This window comes from Petromyzon marinus (genome assembly GCF_048934315.1).
Source record: "Petromyzon marinus isolate PM22_M1 ecotype Great Lakes invasive population chromosome 68 unlocalized genomic scaffold, UKy_Petmar_22M1.pri1.0 chr68_unloc.1, whole genome shotgun sequence".
NCBI classification, from domain to species: domain Eukaryota; kingdom Metazoa; phylum Chordata; class Hyperoartia; order Petromyzontiformes; family Petromyzontidae; genus Petromyzon; species Petromyzon marinus.
Window position 1 is genome coordinate 2,429,357 of NW_027422597.1, and position 6,000 is coordinate 2,435,356.

At 55.2% G+C, this 6,000-nt stretch overlaps 1 protein-coding gene across 2 annotated transcripts in view; it reads left to right on the plus strand.

Moving 5' to 3' along the window:
• Positions 1 to 6,000, plus strand: part of LOC116958031 (uncharacterized) — a 42,129-nt gene that overhangs the window by 27,980 nt on the left and 8,149 nt on the right. The window lies entirely within an intron of this gene.

Here is a 6,000-nt window from a genome sequence, read left to right on the forward strand (position 1 = left end):
GCACGTGCTCTCTGCTGGCTGAGTGAGTGAGTGGTGAGTAAGTGGTGAGTGGTGAGTAAGTGGTGAGTGGTGTTTCTCTCTAGGCCCAGACACGTGCTCTCTGCTGGGTGAGTGAGTGAGTGAGTGGTGTGTGAGTGGTTGGTGAGTGAGTGAGTAAGTGGTGAGTGAGTGGTGAGTGGTGAGTAAGTGGTGAGTGTCTCTCTCTCTAGGCCCAGGCACGTGCTCTCTGCTGGGTGAGTGAGTGAGTGAATGATGTGTGAGTGGTTGGTGAGTGGTGAGTAAGTGGTGAGTGAGTGGTGAGTGAGTGAGTGGTGAGTGAGTGGTGAGTGAGTGGTGAGTAAGTGGTGAGTAGTGTATCTCTCTCTCTCTCTCTAGGCCCAGGCACGTGCTCTCTGCTGGGTCAGTGAGTGAGTAAGTGGTGAGTGGTGAGTAAGTGGTGAGTGTCTCTCTCTCTAGGCCCAGGCACGTGCTCTCTGCTGGCTGAGTGAGTGAGTGAGTGGTGTGTGAGTGGTTGGTGAGTGAGTGAGTAAGTGGTGAGTGAGTGGTGAGTAAGTGGTGAGTAAGTGGTGAGTGGAGTATCTCTCTAGGCCCAGGCACGTGCTCTCTGCTGGCTGAGTGAGTGAGTGGTGAGTAAGTGGTGAGTAAGTGGTGAGTGGTGAGTGAGTGGTGAGTGTCTCTCTCTCTAGGCCCAGGCACGTGCTCTCTGCTGGCTGAGTGAGTGGTGAGTGGTGAGTAAGTGGTGAGTGGTGAGTGAGTGGTGAGTGTCTCTCTCTCTAGGCCCAGGCACGTGCTCTCTGCTGGCTGAGTGAGTGAGTGAGTGGTGAGTGAGTGGTGAGTAAGTGGTGAGTGGTGTATCTCTCTAGGCCCAGGCACGTGCTCTCTGCTGGCTGAGTGAGTGGTGAGTAAGTGGTGAGTGGTGAGTAAGTGGTGAGTGGAGTATCTCTCTAGGCCCAGGCACGTGCTCTCTGCTGGCTGAGTGTGTGAGTGAGTGGTGAGTAAGTGGTGAGTGGTGTATCTCTCTCTCTCTCTAGGCCCAGGCACGTGCTCTCTGCTGGGTGAGTGAGTGAGTGAGTGGTGAGTAAGTGGTGAGTAAATGGTGAGTAAGTGGTGAGTGAGTGGTGAGTAAGTGGTGAGTGTCTCTCTCTCTAGGCCCAGGCACGTGCTCTCTGCTGGCTGAGTGAGTGAGTGGTGAGTAAGTGGTGAGTAAGTGGTGAGTGGTGAGTGAGTGGTGAGTGAGTGGTGAGTGGTGTATCTCGCTAGGCCCAGGCACGTGCTCTCTGCTGGCTGAGTGAGTGAGTGGTCAGTAAGTGGTGAGTGGTGAGTAAGTGGTGAGTGGTGAGTGAGTGGTTGGTGAGTGAGTGAGTAAGTGGTGAGTGGTGTATCTCTCTCTCTAGGCCCAGGCACGTGCTCTCTGCTGGCTGAGTGAGTGGTGAGTAAGTGGTGAGTGGTGAGTAAGTGGTGAGTGGTGTATCTCTCTAGGCCCAGGCACGTGCTCTCTGCTGGCTGAGTGAGTGAGTGGTGTGTGAGTGGTTGGTGAGTGAGTGAGTAAGTGGTGAGTGAGTGGTGAGTAAGTGGTGAGTGTCTCTCTCTCTAGGCCCAGGCACGTGCTCTCTGCTGGCTGAGTGAGTGAGTGGTGAGTAAGTGGTGAGTGGTGAGTAAGTGGTGAGTGGTGAGTGAGTGGTGAGTAGTGTATCTCTCTCTCTAGGCCCAGGCACGTGCTCTCTGCTGGCTGAGTGAGTGAGTGGTGAGTAAGTGGTGAGTAAGTGGTGAGTGAGTGGTGAGTGGTGAGTGTCTCTCTCGCTAGGCCCAGGCACGTGCTCTCTGCTGGCTGAGTGAGTAAGTGGTGAGTGGTGAGTGATTGGTGAGTAAGTGGTGAGTGGTGAGTAAGTGGTGAGTAGTGTCTCTCTCTAGGCCCAGGCACGTGCTCTCTGCTGGCTGAGTGAGTGAGTGGTGAGTAAGTGGTGAGTGTCTCTCTCTCTAGGCCCAGGCACGTGCTCTCTGCTGGCTGAGTGAGTGAGTGGTGAGTAAGTGGTGAGTGGTGAGTGAGTGGTGAGTAGTGTGTCTATCTCTCTAGGCCCAGGCACGTGCTCTCTGCTGGCTGAGTGAGTGAGTGGTGAGTAGTGTGTCTATCTCTCTAGGCCCAGGCACGTGCTCTCTGCTGGCTGAGTGAGTGGTGAGTGAGTGGTGTGTGAGTGGTTGGTGAGTGAGTGAGTAAGTGGTGAGTAAGTGGTGAGTGGTGAGTGAGTGGTGAGTGAGTGGTGAGTAGTGTATCTCTCTCTAGGCCCAGGCACGTGCTCTCTGCTGGCTGAGTGAGTGGTGAGTGAGTGGTGAGTGAGTGGTGAGTGAGTGAGTGGTGAGTGAGTGGTGAGTGAGTGAGTGGTGAGTGTCTCTCTCTCTAGGCCCAGGCACGTGCTCTCTGCTGGCTGAGTAAGTGGTGAGTAAGTGGTGAGTGGTGAGTAAGTGGTGAGTGGTGTATCTCTCTCTCTCTCTAGGCCCAGGCACGTGCTCTCTGCTGGCTGAGTGAGTGAGTAAGTGGTGAGTGTCTCTCTCTCTAGGCCCAGGCACGTGCTCTCTGCTGGCTGAGTGAGTGAGTGGTGAGTGGTGAGTGAGTGGTGAGTGAGTGGTGAGTAGTGTGTCTCTCTCTCTAGGCCCAGGCACGTGCTCTCTGCTGGCTGAGTGAGTGGTGAGTAAGTGGTGAGTGAGTGGTGAGTGAGTGGTGAGTAGTGTATCTCTCTCTCTAGGCCCAGGCACGTGCTGTCTGCTGGCTGAGTGAGTGGTGAGTGAGTGGTGAGTGAGTGGTGAGTAGTGTATCTCTCTCTCTAGGCCCAGGCACGTGCTGTCTGCTGGCTGAGTGAGTGGTGAGTGAGTGGTGAGTGAGTGGTGAGTGAGTGGTGAGTAGTGTATCTCTCTCTCTAGGCCCATGCACGTGCTGTCTGCTGGCTGAGTGAGTGGTGAGTGAGTGGTGAGTGAGTGGTGAGTAGTGTATCTCTCTCTCTAGGCCCAGGCACGTGCTCTCTGCTGGCTGAGTGAGTGAGTGAGTGGTGAGTGAGTGGTGAGTAAGTGGTGAGTGGTGTATCTCGCTAGGCCCAGGCACGTGCTCTCTGCTGGCTGAGTGAGTGAGTGAGTGGTGAGTGAGTGGTGAGTAAGTGGTGAGTGGTGTATCTCGCTAGGCCCAGGCACGTGCTCTCTGCTGGCTGAGTGAGTGGTGAGTAAGTGGTGAGTAAGTGGTGAGTGGTGAGTAAGTGGTGAGTGCTGTATCTCTCTAGGCCCAGGCACGTGCTCTCTGCTGGCTGAGTGAGTGAGTGGTGAGTAAGTGGTGAGTGAGTGAGTAAGTGGTGAGTGGTGAGTGGTGAGTGTCTCTCTCTCTAGGCCCAGGCACGTGCTCTCTGCTGGCTGAGTAAGTGGTGAGTGGTGAGTAAGTGCTAAGTGGTGAGTAAGTGGTGAGTGGTGAGTAAGTGGTGAGTGGTGTATCTCTCTAGGCCCAGGCACGTGCTCTCTGCTGGCTGAGTAAGTGGTGAGTAGTGTATCTATCTCTCTAGGCCCAGGCACGTGCTCTCTGCTGGCTGAGTGAGTGAGTGAGTGGTGAGTGAGTGGTGAGTGGTGAGTGGTGTATCTCTCTCTCTCTCTCTCGGCCCAGGCACGTGCTCTCTGCTGGCTGAGTGTGTGAGTGAGTGGTGAGTAAGTGGTGAGTGGTGAGTAAGTGGTGAGTGAGTGAGTGAGTGGTGAGTGAGTGGTGAGTGGTGAGTAAGTGGTGAGTGAGTGGTGAGTGGTGAGTAAGTGGTGAGTGTCTCTCTCTCTAGGCCCAGGCACGTGCTCTCTGCTGGCTGAGTGAGTGAGTGAGTGGTGTGTGAGTGGTTGGTGAGTGAGTGAGTGGTGAGTAAGTGGTGAGTGGTGTATCTCGCTAGGCCCAGGCACGTGCTCTCTGCTGGCTGAGTGAGTGAGTGGTGTGTGAGTGAGTGGTGAGTGGTGAGTGAGTGGTGAGTAAGTGGTGAGTGGTGAGTGAGTGGTGAGTGAGTGGTGAGTGAGTGGTGAGTGTCTCTCTCTCTAGGCCCAGGCACGTGCTGTCTGCTGGCTGAGTGAGTGAGTGAGTGGTGAGTAAGTGGTGAGTAAGTGGTGAGTGGTGAGTGAGTGGTGAGTGTCTCTCTCTCTAGGCCCAGGCACGTGCTCTCTGCTGGCTGAGTGAGTGAGTGGTGAGTGAGTGGTGAGTGGTGTATCTCTCTAGGCCCAGGCACGTGCTGTCTGCTGGCTGAGTGAGTGGTGAGTAAGTGGTGAGTGGTGAGTAAGTGGTGAGTAAGTGGTGAGTGGTGAGTGAGTGGTGAGTGTCTCTCTCTCTAGGCCCAGGCACGTGCTCTCTGCTGGCTGAGTGAGTGAGTGAGTGGTGAGTGAGTGGTGAGTAAGTGGTGAGTAAGTGGTGAGTGTCTCTCTCTGTAGGCCCAGGCACGTGCTGTCTGCTGGCTGAGTGTGTGAGTGAGTGGTGAGTGAGTGGTGAGTGAGTGGTGAGTGAGTGGTGAGTGTCTCTCTCTCTAGGCCCAGGCACGTGCTGTCTGCTGGCTGAGTGTGTGAGTGAGTGGTGAGTGAGTGGTGAGTGAGTGGTGAGTGAGTGGTGAGTGTCTCTCTCTCTAGGCCCAGGCACGTGCTGTCTGCTGGCTGAGTGAGTGGTGAGTGAGTGGTTGGTGAGTGAGTGAGTAAGTGGTGAGTAAGTGGTGAGTGAGTGGTGAGTAGTGTATCTCTCTCTCTCTCTAGGCCCAGGCACGTGCTCTCTGCTGGCTGAGTGAGTGAGTGAGTGGTGAGTGAGTGGTGAGTAAGTGGTGAGTGGTGAGTAAGTGGTGAGTGGTGAGTGAGTGGTGAGTGAGTGGTGAGTAGTGTCTCTCTCTCTAGGCCCAGGCACGTGCTCTCTGCTGGCTGAGTGAGTGGTGAGTGTCTCTCTCTCTAGGCCCAGGCACGTGCTCTCTGCTGGCTGAGTGAGTGAGTGGTGAGTAGTGTATCTCTCTAGGCCCAGGCACGTGCTCTCTGCTGGCTGAGTGAGTGAGTGAGTGGTGAGTAAGTGGTGAGTAAGTGGTGAGTGGTGAGTGAGTGGTGAGTGTCTCTCTCTCTAGGCCCAGGCACGTGCTGTCTGCTGGCTGAGTGAGTGAGTGAGTGGTGAGTGAGTGGTGAGTGGTGAGTGGTGTATCTCTCTCTCTCTCTCTCGGCCCAGGCACGTGCTCTCTGCTGGCTGAGTGTGTGAGTGAGTGGTGAGTAAGTGGTGAGTGGTGAGTAAGTGGTGAGTGAGTGAGTGAGTGGTGAGTGAGTGGTGAGTGGTGAGTAAGTGGTGAGTGAGTGGTGAGTGGTGAGTAAGTGGTGAGTGTCTCTCTCTCTAGGCCCAGGCACGTGCTCTCTGCTGGCTGAGTGAGTGAGTGAGTGGTGTGTGAGTGGTTGGTGAGTGAGTGAGTGGTGAGTAAGTGGTGAGTGGTGTATCTCGCTAGGCCCAGGCACGTGCTCTCTGCTGGCTGAGTGAGTGAGTGGTGTGTGAGTGAGTGGTGAGTGGTGAGTGAGTGGTGAGTAAGTGGTGAGTGGTGAGTGAGTGGTGAGTGAGTGGTGAGTGAGTGGTGAGTGTCTCTCTCTCTAGGCCCAGGCACGTGCTGTCTGCTGGCTGAGTGAGTGAGTGAGTGGTGAGTAAGTGGTGAGTAAGTGGTGAGTGGTGAGTGAGTGGTGAGTGTCTCTCTCTCTAGGCCCAGGCACGTGCTCTCTGCTGGCTGAGTGAGTGAGTGGTGAGTGAGTGGTGAGTGGTGTATCTCTCTAGGCCCAGGCACGTGCTGTCTGCTGGCTGAGTGAGTGGTGAGTAAGTGGTGAGTGGTGAGTAAGTGGTGAGTAAGTGGTGAGTGGTGAGTGAGTGGTGAGTGTCTCTCTCTCTAGGCCCAGGCACGTGCTCTCTGCTGGCTGAGTGAGTGAGTGAGTGGTGAGTGAGTGGTGAGTAAGTGGTGATTAAGTGGTGAGTGTCTCTCTCTGTAGGCCCAGGCACGT